This window comes from Mustela putorius, unplaced genomic scaffold (genome assembly GCF_011764305.1).
Source record: "Mustela putorius furo isolate JIRA1106 unplaced genomic scaffold, ASM1176430v1.1 tig00537338_pilon_pilon_pilon, whole genome shotgun sequence".
Classification (NCBI taxonomy): domain Eukaryota; kingdom Metazoa; phylum Chordata; class Mammalia; order Carnivora; family Mustelidae; genus Mustela; species Mustela putorius.
Genome location: NW_025422460.1, coordinates 1,399,858 through 1,420,930, shown reverse-complemented (window position 1 = coordinate 1,420,930; position 21,073 = coordinate 1,399,858). Strand labels below are relative to the sequence as shown.

At 42.5% G+C, this 21,073-nt stretch overlaps 1 long non-coding RNA gene across 1 annotated transcript in view; it reads left to right on the top strand.

Moving 5' to 3' along the window:
• LOC106004411 overlaps positions 1-21,073 on the top strand; it is a 156,749-nt gene that overhangs the window by 123,294 nt on the left and 12,382 nt on the right. The window lies entirely within an intron of this gene.

Below are 21,073 nucleotides of genomic sequence, written 5' to 3'. Positions count from 1 at the left end.
GGATGCTGTAAGGAGAGAACATCACAGTGGAAAGGAACCCTAAGGATCTTAGGAAGTCAAGAGAATCATGCTGGTGATCCCTGGTTCAGGCATGGGTTTTAGGAGAGCAATGAGAGTGGCTGTATGAGGGCTTGCCATCTACTAGGGAGGAATGCTCTCCCTTCCTTTTGTTAGCTATCCTCTGTGTGTGGCTCTGACCTCATGCAGGTTGCCTCAGGATCATAAAATGGCTGCTGCTCCTCCATGCTTTGCCTCTGAGTTCCAGAAAGAAAGAGGGAAGAAGGGATAAAGGACTTTTTCATAGGGAGGTTTTACTGTGATTGTGCCTGTTGATTAATTGAGGAGGGTTGCCTACCCCTGGGACTTTTGTCTATTTCTCACTGGCTACCAAGGCAGCATCATTTCTTAGGCTGTGATGTTATTTCTAATTGGGTACATTAATACCTACAAAGACATGTTTTTGTCTTAGAAGAAATTGTCTTCCCTAGAGGAAGTAAGCTGAGAACAGATGTGGGGCTCTCCAAGTTCTAGGTGGTCTTTGAGGCTAGGGTCAGAGCCTGCCATCGGAATTAGGGTCTTCAGTCCTAGCCCATTTAAAGAGAGAGCTCCCATCACTGGCACGTGGATTTCAATGAACAGGAATATCCATGCTGAGACTGCTCAGCATTATTCTCTTTGCTGCACAAGGATTTTGGGGCAATCATGTACCTGAAGGGTTCAAATTAAAGCTTTTTGCTTAAAATATTTATTTTTTATTTTTTAAAGTTTTTTTTTTTTTTTAATCTATTTTTGAGTAATCTCTACACCCAATGTGGGGCTCAAACTCCTGATCCTGAGATCAGTAATCAAATGCTCCTCTGACTGAGCCGGCCAGATGTCACATCCACCCCTCTTTCCAAATAATTACTCTTTTTAGAAATCATTAAACCAATCTGACCAAATTATGTCAGGCAAAAAGTGGATCATGACCATTGACAGGTGGGCCATTGATCTCTGACGATGAGAGCCTGGCTGGGGATGAGCCTCCTGCCAGCAGAACCTGCTTGCTTTTCAGAGGACAGGACTGGATAAAGTGCCCAAGGTTGGAGCTGTTGTGAACAGTGGCCCCATAGGGAGGGGAGCACCCTCCCATCCTCAGAGAGTGGGGTGTGCACTGAGCTGGGCAGTGGGAAGGATGGGATGCTCTCCCACAGAAAGAGGGTCCTCCTTCTCTTTTCTTATCCACACACATGAAGAAAATGAAAGGACAACTTGCCTAAGGACACAAACCTGGTTTTAGTTTAAGAACACAAGACAAGGAGTCACCCCTGAAGTACCCTTTCTGTCCCTTTGTATCCTAGCTGGAATGCCCCTTTCAAGGGGGGCCCTCCTGGACTGCAGGGGTCCAAACTGTTCTCTTTTTCCCCAGCCATCACCTCAGCCTCTGTCTATGCCCAAACCAGGTTCATTCCTGGAGGTGAATGTCTTTACTTTAATGAGACTGATGAAAACAAGTGAAACCAGCCCATTTTTCCTTTTCTTGGGGGTGGAGTAGCTGGTATGGTGCCAGCAGGCTGAGGGAGGAGTGCTTCTGCTCTGAACACCGGTGGACATGCCTACAACCTTAACATCAGCCTGCCTTGCCTAAGTACTTCGGATAAATGCCCACTGCTTTCTCCTTCTTCCAGGGCCTTTGCAGATTGTACTAGTCAGGCTCTCCAGAGAAACAGAACTAATAGGATATGTGTGTATATATGTGTGTATGTATATGTGTGTTTATTTAGTAATTATAAGAATTGACACGTGGTTATGGCGCCGAGAAGTCCTGCAATCTGCCCTCTGCAAGTTGGAGAATGAGGGGAGCAAGTGGTATAATTCAGTCCAAGTCTGGAGGCCTGAGGACTGGGGGACTGATGGTTTCAGTCCTGGTCTGCATTCAAGTACCAGAGAACCAGGAGCACAGATGTCTGAGGGCTGGAGAAGATGGATGTCTCATCTCAAGTGGAGAGAAAACAAGTTTGCCCTTCACCTTTTGGTCCCTTCAGGCCCTAACAGAGTGGATGATGTCCACTCACACTGGGGAGGCCATCTGCTCTGTCCACCAATTCAAATGCTAATCTTTTCTGGAAACCCTGTCACAGAAGTAATGTTTTAACATCTGGGAGTCCCTTAATTTTGTTACACTGACACATGACCAGGAAAGATGGTGGTCCTGGGGGTTCTGACACTGGGGGAAGTGGGCCCAATTTCACTAGTCCCTGGACATGTTACTTCCCTCCTAGATGGAGAAGTGGCTGAGCAGCCAAGGCTGCCAGCCTATGGCTGAGGGAAAGTGCCTAAAGGGCGAGGACACCAGGAGACACCACCCAGCTCCCTAGGGCAGTGCTGTGGGTGGGAGCCCTGGCCTTCACCTCCCTTGATTCCCTAGTCCCATCCTTTCCCTCTCAGCCTGTCCTTTCCCTTCCTCAGTCCAGGTTATGAATCCTCGGCACCTGTCAATTGCCTAAGGAGCTTGGCAAGATGAATGAACCCCAGAGTTGTAGATGCCCTCACACTGGTGTTTTTTCCCAAGCCCTTGCGGAGGCTCCAGTGCTCAGCCAGTTTCTTCATTAATCCACATGCAGTTTCCTGCATCCACAACTGTCTGGTTTGGATGGCTAGCATCTCCACCAGGTGGCAGTGATGTGGGGGTTTCCCTCCACCACTGTCTGTTAACACCTCTCCCTCCACCCTCTAACTCCTCTTCTCCATCTTATTCCATCCACTTAAGAGCAGTTATTAAGAACTTCCTGCATGGCAACCACTGATTAAGACCCTGTGGGTGGGGCTGTGTGTTAAACAGCACAGCTGCTGATGCCATGGAGCACGTATTCTGGTGCAGTGAGGTTGATAGGACTAAATAAATGAATAAATGTGAAATATAGCAGATGCGGATGGATGCTGTCATAAGAAAAGAAAACATGGAAGGAAGACATTCATGAGGCTGGTGTTATTTTGGACAAACTGGGAAAGAAAGAGTGGTCAGAAGTAGATAGAGGCCTGGGAACTGCGGGATTGGGGTGCTCCATATGGCTCTAGGGAAGAGCATTCCTGTCAGAGGGACAGCATGTATATAGTTCTAGGCAGGTTCAGGCATGGCAGCAGCACCTGCTCTTTCTATTTCTTCTACTTCTGTTCTCATTGCAGTGTCCAGAAGCTGGGTTTTCTCTAAGGTCCCTGTGGAGCAGCTCTGAGCATGGGACGGACAAGTGGAGGTGTTCAGTTCTGTGGATCACCCTGGCTGTGGTGTGGAGAATGGATTCCAGCACTGGGTAAAGCCATCTTGGCAGAGAAGTTAATGGAGGTGCTGGCAGGCAGCAGGGAGGTGCTGATTTAGAAGATTTATGTTTAGGAGACAGAAGAGATGGAGTGACTCCAGGTTTCTGATCAGGTCTGTTGATCAAGGCTCACGTGCCTTTGAGTTGCCTCTGGGATGCCCAGATGAAGCAGCAAAAGAGGCTGATGGAAGTCTGGGTGTGAGGACCAGATAGATCTGAGGACTCCAAAAGAGTGAGGACGTGGAGTGGAGTGTAGATGTGATTGCTTGTGGTGAGTACAGTAGGTGAGGCTCCCAGGTACCTGCCTTGAAGCCTGAAGGATGTTATTGGAAACAACCTTTCAGTGGGTTAACTAATCCAAAACAAATCCATCCATCCATCCATCCACCCATCCATCCTTCCATCTATTCACCCATCCATCTAATCATTTATCCATCTATCCACATTTTCTCAAAGTTCAGCATTAAGAATTGTTTGTCTAGTCTGAGGAGCTAAGTGACACCATAAGACGAAACATTAGAATAATTGGGATTCCAGAAGAAGAAGAAAGAGAGAGGGGAGCAGAAGGTATACTGGAGAGAATTATTGGGGATAATTTCCCCAATATGGCAAAGGGAACGAGCGTCAAAATACAGGAGGTTCAGAGAACGCCCCTCAAATACAAAAGAATAGGCCCACACCCCGTCACCTAATAGTAAAATTTACAAGTCTTAGTGACAAAGAGAAAATCCTGAAAGCAGCCCGGGAAAAGAAGTCTGTAACATACAATGGTAAAAATATTAGATTGGCAGCTGACATATCCACAGAGACCTGGCAGGCCAGAAGAGCTGGCATGATATTTTCAGAGCACTAAACGAGAAAAACATGAAGCCAAGAATACTTTATCCAGCTAGGCTATCATTGAAAATAGAAGGAGAGATTAAAAGCTTCCAGGACAAACAAAAACTGAAAGAATTTGCAAACACCAAAACAGCTCTACAGGAAATATTGAAAGGGGTACTCTAAGCAAAGAGAGAGCCTACAAGTGGTAGATCAGAAAGGAACAGAGACCATATACAGTAACAGTCACCTTACAGGCAATACAATGACACTAAATTCATATCTCTCAATAGTTACCCTGAATGTTAATGGTGTCACTTATCTCTCAAATTCTCCCCTCGTGGTCCAGTAGCTGTTTGTCCCTCTTTTGCTCAGCTTCTTTATTCTCTGTCATTTGGTCTTCTATATCGCTAATTCTTTCTTCTGCCTCATTTATCCTAGCAGTGAGAGCCGCCATTTTTGATTGCACCTCATTAATAGCTTTTTTGATTTCAACATGGTTAGATTTTAGTTCTTATATTTCTCCAGAAAGGGCTTTTATATCTCCTGAGAGGATTTCTCTAATATCTTCCATGCCTTTTTCGAGCCCAGTTATAACCTTGAGAATTGTCATTCTGAACTCTAGATCTGACATATTACCAATGTCTGTATTGATTAGGTCCCTAGCATTCGGTACTGCCTCTTGCTATTTTTTTTGTGGTCAATTTTTCCGCCTTGTCATTTTGTCCAGATAAGAGTATATGAAGGGGCAAGTAAAATACTAAAAGGGTGGCAACAACCCCATGAAAATATGCTTTAACCAAATCAGAAGAGATCCCGAATGGTGGGTGTGGGGTGGGGAAGGGGATAAAAAGAGGTTCAAAAAGAAAGAAAGAAAAAAAAAATAAAATAAAATAATTAAAAAAAGGGAATGAATAAAGAAAAGTATAAAAAAGAATATATATTAAACTAGTTAAAAAAATTTTAGCAGAAGAAGAGAAAAAAAAATAAAATAGAAAAAATTTAATTAACTGCAAGACTAAAAAATCACAGGGAGAAAGCCATGAATTCTGTGCTTTGCTTTCTCCTCCTCTGGAATTCTGTTGCCCGGGGCCCCACTCCTCAGTGCACCCTCAGAGAACAGTGCCCAGTAACTCCCATCTGCCTGACCTCTGGCCGTGCTCCAAGCTCACCGAGCCTGCGACCGGCTCAAGGTAACTCTGAGCTGTGAGCTTACTGTCGGCTCTGTCTCTGTAGCCGGCTTTCCCATTCCAATATCCGCAAGCTCTGTGACACTCAGACACCCCCGATCCTTCTGTGACCCTGCGGGACCTGAGGCCATGCTGACCCTGCGTGGGCTTCGCCCCGGTTTAGCCTCTGGAGCGATGTCCCTCAGCGGAACAGACTTTTAAAATCCTGATTTTGTGCTCCGTTTCTCCGCTGCTTGCCGGGAGCCAGCCCCTCCCCCTGGGGTCTATCTTCCCATCGCTTTGGATTCACTTCTCCGCCAGTCCTATCTTTCAGAAAGTGGTTGTTTTTCTGTTTCTCGAATTGCTGTTCTTCTTCTCTTCAATCTGCCGATGGATTTGCAGGGGTTTGCAATCTTTAGATAAGCTATCTTGATCTCCTGCTAGCTGAAGTAGTCTCAGCCTGCTACTTGTCCGCCATCTTGTTTCCTCCTGCCAGGTGAAAGGATTTAAATGGAGGTAAAATTTCTACATTTTATTTGGTTTTGGTAAAATACTCACCAGTAGATTGATCAGTTATGTATGTAAAATTTAATACGTAGGGGAACCATTAAAATCTATCCAAATACACACACTCTAAACACTACACAGATATATCAAAATAGAATTCTAAAGAAGATATAAATAGCTTACAAGGAAGGCATAAAGGAAATAGAAAAGGAAATAAAAGGGAAAACAACAGATAACGAAAATTAAAAAGCTAGATTTAAGTCCTACATTTAAGTAATAACTACACTAAATGTAAATGGTCTAAATACACCAATTAAGAGACAGAGATTGACAGAGTGAATTTAAAAATGACCCAAATAATGTAGTCTACAAGAAAGTCACTTCAAATATAATAATATATGTGAGTCGAAGCTAAAATAATGGAAAAAAATATAAACAATGCAAACATCAATCTAAAGAAAGTATGATTGGCTACATTAATATAAGATAAAGTCAACTTTGGAGCAAAGAACATTATCAGACATTACATTACATAATGATAAAAAGGTCATTCTGTCAAGAAAAAAATAGCAATACTGTGTGTATACATTAAGAAACAGAGGTAAAATATATGTGAAGAAAATTTATAGAACTCAGAAGAAAAATCCTCAATTATGGTTGGAGACTTCAACACTTCTCTCTCAACAATTAATAGACTATTTAGACAGAAAATCAATCTGAAATATTTTGGCAACACCATCAGCCAAGAAAATCAAGTTGGGCATTTATGGAATATTTTTAACTAATGACAGTAAAATAAACATTTTCTTCATGTACTCATGGAAAATTTATGGGATAGCCATAAAGGAACCTTAATAAATTTCAAACAAATTATACAGAGTATGTTATCTGATCACATTGGATAAAACTAGAATTGATTAACAGAAATATAAGAGGAAAATATCTAAAATCTTAGAAACTAAAAAACCCACTTACAAATAAATCATGGATCTAAAGCAAATAAAAATCCATTAAACTGAGTGAAATAAAAATACAGCATTTCAAAATTCATGGGGCAAAGCTTAAGTAGTGCTGAGAGAAATATAAATAGCCTAAACATTTACACTAGAATAAAGGAAATATCTCAACTTAATATTCTAAGTTCTCACCTTAAGAAACTAGAGAAAACTAGAGCAAAATATACCGGAAGTAAGCATAAAGAGGTAAGCAATTAAGAGTAGAGCAGGAATCTACACAATTCGAAACAACTAGGAAAATCAAAGGAATAAAAAGCTGGATCTTTGAAAAATTCAATAAAATAGACAAACCTCTAGCAATATTGACAAGGAAAAAAAGAGAGGAGATACAAGTTTTCAGTGCCATGGGTGCCACAGAGTATATCTTTACAGATCATCAAGATATCAAGATGTTATGGGAATACTGCAAACAACTCTGCAGACATAAATTTGACAACTGAGATAATATGGACCACTTTCTCAAAGCACAAACTTCCATAACTCATCCAATATAGAGTAATAATTTGATTTACTATATAATTATTAAAAAATTGAACTTTTAATTAAAAATATGTTCCCAGAAAGTCTCCATAACCAGATGATTTCACTGGAGAATTCTATCAAACATTTAAAAAAGAATTAACATCAATTCTTCACAATTTATTCCTGAAGATAGAAGGGGAAACAGGTCCCAATTTACAGAATGAAGCTAATTTATTTTGATGCCCAAACTAGACAAAAACAGTAAAAAAAAAAAAAAAAAGTAAGAAAAAAACCAAAGTTCAATACCCCTCATGATTATAAATGCAAAAAAATTTAACAAAACATTAGCAAGTAAAATTCAGCAATGTTGTAAAAAGAAATATCCATATCATACCAAGTAAGGCATATTTCGAAGATACAAGACTGGTTCAATGTTTGAAAATGAGATCCATTATATTAGCAGACTAAAGAAGAAAAATCATAAATTACATCAATTATTGCATAAAAGACATCTGACACATATTAATGGTAAGAACTATCAGAAAACCAGTGATAGGGTGGGGCTTCCTATACTTGATAAAGAGCATCTACAAAAATTCTATAGCTTATATCATTCCTAATAGTGAAGAATTGAATACTTTCTTCTTAGATCGAAGCATGGATATTCACCCTCATTCCTCTTATTCATCATTGTAGGAAATCTTTGCTAATGCAATATGGCAAGAAAAGGAGATAAAGGTTATCAATCAGAAAGGAAGAAAAAAATTATTACCAAATGCAGGTGATATGATGGTCTACATAGAAAAATCCCCAAGGAATTTACCAAAATGTCTTAGAACTAATAAGGGAGTGCAGCAAGCTTGAAGGATATGAGGTCAATATACAAAAATCTATATATTTATATGAACTAGCAATATAGTGGTAGTTAAAATTAAAAATATAACACCATTTATAATTACCTAAGAAAATGAAATACTGAGGTATAACAAAATATGTGTAGAACTTATGTAGTGAAAACTGTGAAAATGCTGAGGAAAGAAATCAAAGGAGATATAAATGAAAGGGAGACATACCATTTTCATAGACTGGAAAGTTCATCATTGTTAAGATGCCAGTTCCATCCAAAATCATATAAAGATTTAACACAGTTCATACCAAAATTCCAAAGAAATATTTTTATAAATATAGATGAGATTATTCTAAAATTTATATGGAAAGAGAAAGGAACAAGAATAAGTAATTTTTTTAAAAAAAGAAAAAAGTAGGAGGAATTAGTTTACCTGATTTTAATATTTATTATGCTGCAGTAAACAAGGCAATGTGTTATTGGTGGGAGGATAAACACATGGATCAACAGAACAAAATAGACAACCCAGAAATAGCTCTACACAAGTATAGCAAAATGATTTTTGACAAAGGTCCTAAGGTATTCAATAGAACAAGAATAATCTTTTCAATAAATATTGCTGAAGAAATTGGATAGCTATAGACAGGAAAAAAAAAAAAACCTTTCATGCCAAAATTAGCTCTAAATGGATCATAGGATTAAATGTAAAGTATAGAAGTATAAATCTTGTCAAAGAAGATAACTGTAGAAAATCTTTGGGACTTTTGCCTTGATGAGGAGTTCTTAGATGTGACACCAGTAGCATAATTTATAAAAGAAAAAAATGATAATAGGACCATACCAAAATAAAAAAAAAATTGCTAAATTGTTTTGTGATAAATCATGTTAAGGAAGATGAAAGGGAAAGCTGCAGACTGAGAAAAAAATTGCAAACCACATATCTGACAAAGGACTCATGTCTAGATACTTAAAGGATTCTTAAAACTCAACATTAAACAAACAATCCAGTCAGAAAATGGAGAAAGTACATGAAGAGACATTTCACTGAAGAGGATATAGAGATTGCAAAGAAACATATGGAACACTGTTTAGCACCATCGGCCAGTAGGAAATGCAAATTAAGACCACACCATGATGAGATCTAATTTCTAATCTATGTTCTATTTTTGGAACACCTAAAATAAAAAGGTAACGACAATACTAAATGCTGATGAGGATGTGAAAAAACTGGATCTTGTATAATTGCTGGTGGAATGTGAAATGGCTTAGCCACTCTGGAAAATAATTTGTCAGTTTCTTAAAAAACTACAGAGCACTTATTCAGCAATCATTTTGTACATTTAGTTAGATAAAGAAACATATTCACACAGAAGTCTGCACAGAATGTTCATAACATCTTTACATGTGATAGATGAAAACTGAGGACAACCTGAATGTCCTTCCATAGGTGAAGAGTTAAATGTGGTACATTCATCCTAGGAAGTATCTCTCAGCCATGCTAAGCAACAAATTACTGATATATTCAACAACTTTGACTGATTTTAAAGATATTTGACTGAATGACACAAGCCAATCTTAAAAGGTTGCACACTGTGCAACTCCATTTATAGAGCATTCTCAAAATGACAAAATTATAGAGATTGAAATCAGATTCCTCATTGCCAGTTAGGGATTTGGGAGTGTGTGTGTGTGTGTGTGTGTGTGTGTGTGTGTGTGTAACTATAAAGGTTATACCACCAAAGAAATCTTTATGGAATAGTTCTGTATCTCAATTGCGGTGGTTGAAATCTGAATCTACACAGGAGATGAGAGGGCATGGAACTATATTCACACTTTATGACAGGGTCAGTTTTCTGGTTTTGATATTGTACTCTTTGTGTGGAAAATGTAACTTATAGAAGACTGAGTGGAAGGGTACAGGAGACTTCTCTGTATTGTTTTTGAAACTTCCTGTGAATCTGTAATTAATTTAAACATAAAAAGTTGAAAAACAAACACACAAAAACAAAGGCTCTGAGTAAACCAACTAGGATTTCTCCTCCAACATCATGTTCATTGAGGCTGGAGAAAGCCATACAAAGTGGGAACTCACAATTACCAGGTGTTTTCTTTTAATTGGAAGGGTCTTGAAAATCACAAAAGGATGATGTAAACATAGTAATAAGGATGTCCAAGCAAGGGTAGGAGAAAAGGTCCTGGAGGTTTGACATGAACCAAGAAAACAACCAAGGAGCAGATGGGAAGGGTAAAATCCAAAGAAGGCTGACACTTTAGAGATACCTATAACTTAAGCTTGTCCTGGGAGGTAAAAGTGTGCTGGCTGGCCATAGAAGATGCAGGGGACTCCAGGGGCAACAGGCAGGTCATGCTTCAGCAGTGGAAGCCTCCTGGGAGCAGGTCCATCCTGTGAATAGTCTTCTCCTATTCCTCAGGACCTGACTTGTGCTGTGTGCTAGGGAGAGTCCCCTGCTCACTCCTCCTGAACCCTCTCCCATCAGAGGGAAACAAGGGGCAGGAAAGACCCAACTGGTGAAATGCCTGCACAATAAGCTATACTTAGAATGCTTCATTCTGTCCTTGGGAGGACACAACTTACATAAATGATCTAAAGAGACCTACAGAGTCACAAAAAAAGATGGGGAAGAGCAAAGCCTGGGTAAGGAGTAGACTTAATTTAATAAAAGGATGTGACAATTTCTAAGAAGTACATCTAATGCTATCATGTACATATGTTTTTAACATTTGTAAGAAAAGACTTAACAGACATGAACAGGTTGACTGTCCCATTTCTATCCATGGATCCTTTAATATGTTCAGTAAAATAAAAATATTGACTAGAAAGAGACTAGTTTTGAAATACAATTGAATGAGAATATGGTTTTTAAGGTGCTTTGCAAACTAAATTTTGTAAAATTTCATACTATATCATTCACCCTGTATATTGGCCACCAACTTAACTCAACCCAAACAGCATTTGTGGTGCTCCCACCATTTATTTACATCTACTTCATCATCAGGAGAGTAGGGTGTAAGGAGGAACCCTGGTTGGGAGTGGGAAAAACTGACTTAGACCCTGTGATGGGCAGTATCTGACAAGGCCCCCAGCATTCCACCTCCTCCTGGCAGTTACCTCCTGCTGGCAAGTGGGCTGACCCCTTGGATAAAAGAAATGACAATTTCTTTTTTGTCTCAATCCTGACCCCTTGGATAAAAGAAATGACATGTTGTGCCTATGACCTCATTAGGGTTCTTTCCCTAAAGCCTTCTAGGCCTTTACACTTGGGTGAAGAAATCTTCCCCATCAGAAAGACCCATATGGGAAGAAGCTGAAGGTGACCTACATCCAGCAACCAGCAGGAAACTGAGGTAGTTCAATAGGCAGTGAGGACTAAGCCTTGTGAGTGAGCTTTGAGGCAGTATTTCCCATCCAGCCTTGGGAAGACTGCTGCCCTTGACTGCAGACTGTGAGTGACCCTGAGGTACCCAGCTGAGCTGGGCTCTGACTCCTGACCCCCAGGAGCCACAAGATAATAAATGTGTGTCATCTTAACTCACTGTTTGGTTATAACTCATTATGAGGCAATAGAAAACTAATACAGATATTAAGACATTTATATAATACAACTGAAATTATACCTATGGTCAAGTGACCAAATGCAAAGCTATGACAAAAACCACGTCTACCAGTGTATACTCACTGCTGTCTCCCAGCCCTGTTTATGCTCTTACCGTCCTAGGGTGACACCTTAAATGTGGGTGGTAAGTATATCATCTATGTACCCTTCATCTATGAACCATCTATGTACCTTATCACCTATGGTACACAGATACCATAGGTGTACCATAGGTGATATGTACATAGATGATATACTTACCACCCACATTTAAGGTGTCACCCTAGGTGACATAGTGCTAGGAAGAGCACTATGTATCATATCATCTATATATGTATTCCTCTTCACATGTGCTCTCTACAGGGACACAGATACTCTTCCCCTTGGATCTGCTGAACTTGTGGCCATGGTGGAACTGATGGTATTTAATTTCCTTGGCTGGTCATACAAGGCATACAGGACAGTCTTTGCCTTGTTCTGCTGAGGTGCTCACTGGGGATCCAGCCACCACACTGTGAAGAAGACAGGCAGTCACACAGGATGCCAGACTCAGTGCTCCAGCCCCAGTCCCTGGTTGGCAGTCAACAGCCATCACTACATATGTGATCCAGGAAGGCGTCAGGGGTTCCCGCCCAGACTTTGAGGCCACAGGCTGATACTAGGTGGTGCAGAGATAAGCTGTCCTTATGGACAAATGTCATTATTATTTTAATTTGCTAAGTTTTGGAATGGTTTGTTATGCAGCAACAGGTAATCGTAACTCTGTGTGTGTGTGTGTGTGTGTGTGTGTGTGTGTGTCTGCATGGAAGGCTGGCCACCTGATGCCTGAAAATTCTGAAAGACCAGGACTCAGACAGCAAATGTAATGAATCCATGGAAGAACAAGCCATAAGGGGGTCAATACCCTGGATCCCTTCCTTGGAGGTTGTCCCTGCTTCCTAGTCTGCTCTGGCCCCTGGATGCAAACCCTGCTCAGTTAAACAGGCCTGTGGTGACCCTGTAGTGAATATTTTTTCTGTTGACTTTAACGGGTCTCCCCCTGAGACAGGTCCTGGAGATGTGATTTCCTTGTCTCCATCTCTGAGGACTTTTCTGTACCTCATCCACCTGTATCTGTGGCAACCTGCTCTTTCTTCTGGCTCTTGGTTAAAGTCTTGCCAAATTCTGTAAATGTGCCCTGGACTCCTGGATATTTCAAACAGGATGCACTGGTGATGAGTCACCTGTGAGCATTGAGCAGAGAGAACATAATACTTATTTCACTCAAGTGTCAGGGCATGACTTGGGCTTAACAGTGGTAATGGAAGGAGTGGGATGGTAGAGTACGGGATTGCTCAGAGAAGGGTGATAATGAAATTCAAGGTAGTGGATCTGAGGGGGAACAACAAAATCTACCTTTCAGGAAACAGGGAGGTGGGATGGGGGAGTCAAAGTTCAGAGGAAAGCCCTAGATGTGTGGTCACGGCAACAGCAGCATGCAGATTGATACATGACAGAAAGCTTTTTTAAGGAAAGAAATATGGAACACAATATTATCATTAATTAATTAATTCATTCACTCATTCACACACAGTTACTGAGTGCTGCTATGTGCCCAACACCACTCCAGATACTGGGATATAAGAGTAAGCAGAGGCAAGCTGATTTCTGCCATTACCAACATTACCAACATGCCACAGAACAAAGACTTCAGCAAATAGTTAAATTCAAATTTTGAAAATTGTTATCAAAGGAAAAAGTTGGGGCTTGGATTTGGTTGGGGTTGGGAAGGCTTCCATGTAGGAGTGGCACTGATGCAGAAGGTGGAGGGAGGGGGCTCTCGCCACCATTTCAGCCTTTCCTCCCTTCCAAGGCTTTGGACATAAGGATCTTCCTTCTGGCTTGCCCTCCAGACAGCATGTAGCCTGTAGCTTCAAGATGCAGAAACACACTGTCAGAAAATTTTTGTAGCTTTATCAGCCAGGGATCTTGATTGTTGGCAAAAGAAACAGAATGGCTGTTTCAGGAAGTTAAGAGATTTATTTCAAAGACCCAAGGGACTCAAAATCACCAGGACAGTCCACAACCAGATTTAAGAAATGGGCTGGGGGGTGCCTGGGTGGTTCAGTGGGTTAAACCTCTGCCTTCAGCTTAGGTCATGATCTCAGGGTCCTGGGATGGAGGCCCGCCTCGAGCTCTCTGCTCAGTGGAGAGCCTGCTTCCCTTCCTCTCTCTATCTGCCTACTTGTGATCTCTGTCAAATAAATAAAATCTTAAAAAAAAAAAAAAAAGAAAAGAAAAGAAAAGAAAAGAAATGGGGCTGGAATGAGGGAGGCCGGCAGCAGGACACACTGCAGAGCGGCTCAGAGAGGACCCTCCAGTGCAGCTGCTGCCCCTAGACCTGGAAACAACAGAGTGCCCCACACTGACACTGGGACCCAGGAATCACCCTGCCATCTTTCCCTCCTGGAAGCTGAATGCCTCTGCTGACCCTGCAGTCTTCCCACGTGAGAATGACCTGAGGTCTGGCTCTCTAGTCTAAACGCTTGGGGTTCTGATTAGCTGAGGCAGCTGCATTTTCCCAAAGCAAGTCGAGTCTCTGGATCTCTAACTCTGCATCCCAGGTGCATGCTGCTTCTCACCCAGTCTGAAGACTCAGGTTTATCTGCTGCTGGGCAGCACTCATCCCTAAATGGCACCTTTCCACCCTGGGTGAATCCATGTCGGGCAGAGGCGGAAGTCTCATGTGCATGGCTGTAGGCCCATTTATTTTTCTCGTACCCCACAGAGCTTTTTGGTGGGAGCGCGTTCCGCGGTGTGCACAGCAGGGCTACACGTCTAATTTTGCATTGTAAAGTATACAAATTGCATATATTTGAATGCAGAATTAGCTCGCTTATCAAATTAAAGCTTTCAAAACTCCCTAGTTATCTATTGATTATGTGGTGAGAAAAGCACTCTTGCACTATGGTAGGGAATAAATTGATCCAACATTTCTAGAGGGCAGTTTGACAAGATGTATGGAAAACCTTACAAATAAAGCCCTTGACTTAGTTCCATGCCTGTGGACGTAGCCTAAGGAAATAATTAAGGATGAGGACACAGACCTATACTGATAACACAGGGTCAAACATCCACGTACTGAAAAGGTTGTATCAGCTAGAATTCAGATATTTGACAGAAAACCAAAGCCACTTATTAGCATAGGCAAGAAAACCTCATGTCTAGGGGTATGTTGGGCCTCAGGAATGGCTTAATGCACAGCTTCTCTGAAGTTATCAGAATCCGCTTCTATGTTTTTATCTCTCAGTGTCACCTCTTGTGTTTTGATTCTGATCCAAGGTAGCATTTCTTACGGTTGAGAGCCTTCCCAAGGTTCAAGTGTAGCAGCAAAGAGGGAAAATCTCATCTTTCCCACATTCTAAGAACAAGGCCTAATGCTCTAATTGGATGGGCTGAGGTCACATGAGGATCCTGAGCCAGAAGGGGGCGGTCCTCCACCTGCTGGGCTCTGCTGAGCTGCTCTTCCAGCCTGGTGGAGCGAGCCCCGCCCACTCACAAGCAGGCCTAGCTGGGGAGGACCTCTCCTAATAAAAGTTAGGACTGCTGTTAGAGAGAGGGAGCAAGAATTATGGGGATCAAATTGAAACCTTAAACAAGGAGAAAATACATTTAAGTATTTATGGCAGTAACAGCTTGAAATGAGGTTGATTGACTCTAATTTTTTGCTTTATAGTTTCAGTATAATCTGAAAAATAAATATATCTTTTTAAAATCATAGAAAATCAGTGAAGAGAAGGCATGGTGGACATGGTGGTTGTCTTCCTGTAACTCTGTCCATCTCTGGGGGTAGAACAGCTCTTCTGGCCCTCCTTGCCATGCCTGAGCCCATCCTTATATAGTGTTCTCCCTCTCTGTAGGTCTGAAAAATCAGGGTCAGGATCAGGGTTTGGTGGCAGAAGGAGGGACTATTCTGTGGCCTTGCCTGCTGGTGGCTCCGAGGACACATTGTACACTGAGAAGTGGGGAAATAAATGGAGGCAGAAGGACCCTGCTGTAATTGTGCAGAAAGCTGTTATGAAAAACCCACCTCTGTTGCTCTTCCATTGAAAGAGGCTGTACATCTTTTATTGTTTCAGCCAGTTCGAACTGCATTTTCTATTAAGTGAAACTGGCATAAATACTCATTTATTTTGAGTCTATAATAACCCTATTTGAGTACAAAATTGGTCTGACGTTTAAAGAGACAAAAGGGAATCTTCTGCTGGCCTCCTAACTTTAAGGGGAATGTGAAGAACAGGGAAGGCCTGACTTGTCCAGAAAGCCTTCCCACCCTCTCTCTGCAAGGAGCCTTTTAGGAAGAAGCAGCCTCACTGGGGACAAGAGGGAGCAGAGGCAGACAACCATGGACCCAGGACATGACACTAGCTAGTTCTGGGCTTGCTGCAAGGACATTAGCCTCTTCTTTATCTTAGATTTTTCATTTGTAAGATGAAAAAAAAAAAAAAAAGAAAGAAAAAGTCGAATATGATGTGAAAGATAATATGGTCTTACTTGGTAAGAACCAAACAAAATCAACCTAGCAGGAGTTTGAAAGCCAAAGCTGTATGGACCTTCTTCTGTACAGCCCACAGGCTCAGGTGGGTCTCCTCTGGCTTCATCTCCAAAGGCCAAACCAATCTCAGAATGAACAGTAGTTTTTGCTCTTGCAAAATAAAGTTAAGGAAAATGGTTAAAGGACTATCCAGTAAAATGCTATAGAGGAGAGAGCTGCACAGAAGTAGCCACAAGAGTGACTCTAAAATCTGGGCAGTCCTGGGAAGGTGGGAATCCCTGATGATTCATTCTTGGGCTGGGTCTCCCACCTGCACTCAACTCCATAGCATGCTTTTTATTTATTTACTGTCTTGGCTGCCTCCTTGATCAGACCCTTCAGAGGGCTATGATGTCTTCTGCAACCCTTGGTCTCACAGAGTACCTGGGACAGAAAACATCTGCTGAATGAGGGCATAGAGCTAAGTGATGTAGACTCCATGCCCATGTTCCTTCTCCTCCACATGTGGCAGGTGGGATGGGTGGTCAGGTAAGGCAGAGGTTTATCCCTGCAGGCCTGGTTGCTCCAACAAGGCAGTGTTCGACTTCCTCTGTGATCCTTTGCTATGAGCAATATCTCCTCTGGACCGAAAGTCCTGCTAGGGTGGATTGGAGTTATATTTCAATCTGACCATAAAACCGCACATTAGGAAAGGTATTTGATCAATTAGTTCTAATTAATTATGAACAAAATGTGTCTCCAGCTGTGGGATGTGGTTTGTTTCCCCTTTGCTATAATTAGAAAAGTCTAGTGACTGTATAAAGAGAAAATGTCTATGTGAAATAGGAAAAGGAGAAGTAGGTGGTTGGAATGTGTATCAAATGGCAAGTAGAATGTTGTAACCACCTCCTGTAGATGTGCAGTCAGCCTCCTTGACCCCAAATATAGCTCTGTGATGCTGTTCTAGATGAGTGGAAGCCTCCTGTCCAGAGCCTGGCTAGTCCACAACCACTACTCTCATAGCACCCCCCCCCGCCCCCGGCCCAGCTCAGGTATGGGTAGTTGGCAAGAGTCTGCTGCTTGGGGACGAGTGGGGTGGGACTAGCGGGCATAACAGAACCCTTGTGACCCAGACAGTTCTGGTCATAGAGCTGCTGCCACCGCTGGAGGGATGCTAGTGCTCAGCCCCTGGGCTAGAGCCCTGACAGGACAGGGAGGCCATTCCCAGCAAGGGAGTGTGAAGAGGCTCCCTGGGGACTTCAGGTATCAAGAGAATCTATCACCCCATCTGGGTCCTGCTTGCCTGTGTGTTGTGAAAAAGTAATGTTTTTACTGCTAGGCACTTTCACAGACAAATTAAACCTGACTCACCTGTGCCTAGTGTCTGTAGTGTTTAGGGCACTATTGGGTGACTAGCAAGGATGCCAGAAGAGGTATGGAGCCATGTGAAATGGGGCAGGACAAGAGTTCAGTTCAGAGTTCATCTCCCCTACTTTCTAGCTGGGTGACCTTGGACAAGTCAACCTCTCTGAATCTCACTCTGCTCATCTGTAAAATGGAGCTTTGAATACCAGTCTTGAGGTTGCTGGGAGGCCTCAAGGCATAGTGAACACTGTTAGCACATACTGTACAGGCACTCATAAGTGGGAACTACTGGTATGTTTGTGATTGTACACAAAATGTCAAGGAATCTCCATTTTTAGCCTTTGCAGGGAATGGTTCTCAGTCCAGAAAGTTTCTTTATGTTTTTTCCTTGCAGGAAGAATAGTGATTAGTCACCCTGCCTGGACTGCTGCATTGCTGGGTGCAGCAGGAGGCTGCTGTGATCCATTAGCAAGAGAATTGTGTGAAGAGGGAACTTTGAGCAAGTGCATCAACAGAGACTGAGGGTTTCTGGGAGGGGACTCCAGGGCAGGGTCAGCCAGAGCCAGCTCTGCCAGAGAAAGAACCACTGGGACCCACCAGAATCAGACAATACAAGTGGCAAATCCTGACTGACAGGACAGAGGCAGACGCCTTGGTCCCACTGGCCAAGGGCTATTGCTGTGCTTTAATGAGGGAAAGAAGTGCATGTAAATCCAATACAGGACTTGTTCCAGAGCATGCCTGTCACCCCTATCAACCATCTGTCCATTGTTTTAGGTCTTATGTTTAATATTAAATTAAAGAAACCCTCCAGGATGGGGGATGAGCTAGATTGGTGATGGGTATTAAGGAGGGCATTTGCTGTGATGAGCACTGGGTATTGTATGTATATAAGTGATGAATCACTGAATTCTACTCCAGAAACCAATACTGCACTGTATGTTAACTAAAAAATAAATAAACAAAAGAAACCCTCCAGGTGTTGCTTCCTCCCAACCTGTGTTCCTGTGGATACTGATTAGTAAGTGGTGCTAACAATGATGGAGAGAGTGTTTTCTGATCACACAAGTCTGGGAAGATTCCTAATGATTCATGGCTAGTAAAGCCTCTGAAAGATCATGTGACTAAACCTGGCATAGCCCTGAGGTCTATGCAGAGCTCCCCACCCCCACCCTGGGGCACCATGCCCCATCTCAGCAGGAGAGGCAGGCTACCCTGCATGCAGGCAAGCAGCCTCCTCCCTGTGGAGGAAGGAGGATGCATCTAATGGCCTGGTGTCTGTGGTTGTCTGATAATTGGCCTGAGCTGACTGATTGCAGGTCAGTGACACACAGTAAAGAAACCGAGTCTCTGGTGGAAGGGAGATGGAAGATCTCTGGGTTTCCACACATGTGTAGAATTCCTCCTTGTGCCAGCTGCATTCTTCAGTCATTCATTCAGCAAATTCACTATGTTTGTACAATGTACTCTGGGCCAGGTCTGGATGCTCAGAGCTGGGTAGGACTTGGGCACTTGTCATGAAGTACTCACAGTGTCTGGGGGAAGAGCAGAGAGGCAGTCATAGTTATTAGCTTTTTGAGCACTTTTCTAAGTCAGGTATTGTGTACTAGTGCCTTATACACATTATCCTATTTAACTTTGCTACAACTCTGTCACCTTCTCATGTTACAGAGGAAGGAACTGAGGCTCAGGGAGATTGAGTGGACTTCTCCATGCAACTAGTGGGGGCAGATCAAGCACACCGAAGCTGGTGCCTGTAACCACTGTGTATAGCTTTCTTTCTTTCCCTTTTCCTTCTCCTTTTTCTCCTCCCCCTCACCCTCCTCTTTCCCTTCCTTCTTCTTCTTCCTCCTCCTCTTCTTCTCCTTCTCCTCCTCCTTCTTCTTTCTTTTTAAGTAGGCTCCACACCCAGTGTGGAGCCCAGTGTGGGACTTGAACTTATGACCCCAAGATCAAGACCTAAGAAAATCAAGAGTCAGACACTTAACTAACTGAGCCACCCGGGTGCCCCATATAGCTTTCTTAGAGTCAAACGGACAGGTGTTCAATACCAAACTCTAGGCAGTATAGTGGTGTAGGAGAGGCTGAAGGGGTCAGGAAAAGTTTCCAGGGAGAGACTTCCAAATCCATTCCTCTGTCCCCCCCTCCGCCCTTCTTTCCTTCCCTCCCTCCCTCCCTCTCTTCCTTCTTTCCTTTCTTCCTTCCTTTCTACCTACTTTCCTTCCTACCTTCCTTCCCTTTTCCTTTCATTTAACCAATATTTAATAGCTATTATGTTCTAGGTGGGTACTGTTCTAGGCTCTGGGGATATAACAGTAAAAAATATTCTCTTAATATTAATGAGAAAGCTCTATTTTTTTTTCTTTTCAGAAAAAGTAATTGAGGCCCTGGAAAGAGTGTTTGTATTACACTCATCGCACACCTTGGGGTTCATGCCCTGTCCAGGTTGCCTCCTCAGGGTGTGGACTCTGTCTTCCCATCCTGCTTATTGCCACCTTGGAATATCCATTCCCTCTGCTCCCTCCAGGCCTTTACATTTGTCTCTCTCTGGAACATCTTTTACCTGCTTTAGTAGGATTATGGCTACAAGAAGGTGGTTCCTGATACTTCGAATGAATTATCTGTCCACCCATGCTGCCCAGAGAGGGTGCCAGAGGTGAGTGGATGTTTACCTCTGGGGATGTTGGAGAGCCATCCATGAGAGACCTCCAGATCTCCTTTCTTGAGAAGGACAGCTCTTTCCTTGAAGCCTAATGTGGCCCAGGAACTCAGCCCTGTCCTATGCCAGGCATTGTTCTACCTCCTTGCCTACAGGATGTTGCAACTCTGCTCCTTAAGAGGTGACCTTGTAGTCCTGTGGGCAAAGGAGTAGAGAGGAGTGGAGAGTGAATTTAAGCTTTACTTTTTTTTTCCCCCCTGGAAATCTCAAGGCTCCTCTCTTAACTTTTTTACAAATGTTCTCCTTCTGTGCATCTGGCACTTTCTTACTGCCTACCTAGATATTTTGTATTATTAAAGTAGATACGACTTGAAATCTGAGAGGTGAAATCTAATGGAAGCTTACTTCTTGCTCAGATTTATCTTGGGCAGGCAGGCCATTGATCTGCTCTGGGCTGGCAGGCAAAGACCCAGACTCTTCCCAGCCTCTGCCACTATCCTCATGGACCTGGGATCTTCTACATTCAGTTATAAGTGACTTTATTTGGAACCCAGTGGTGATATCTCTAATAATTCAGACTCTTATTTCACAACTTTTATTTTAAACTTTATTGTTATTATTATCATTATGATTATTGTTGCATACCTGGGAAATAAACTAAGCTACCCTGAGGAGAGAGACATCTGGAGGCCAGGTGGGTCATCTTCTGGATGCTTAGAAGAGCTGGCTCAGCCAATGTGTGGAGATTTGTTTTATTTGTTAACCTTGCTGGGCTGGAGTGCCAGATATTTGCTCTACTATGTCTA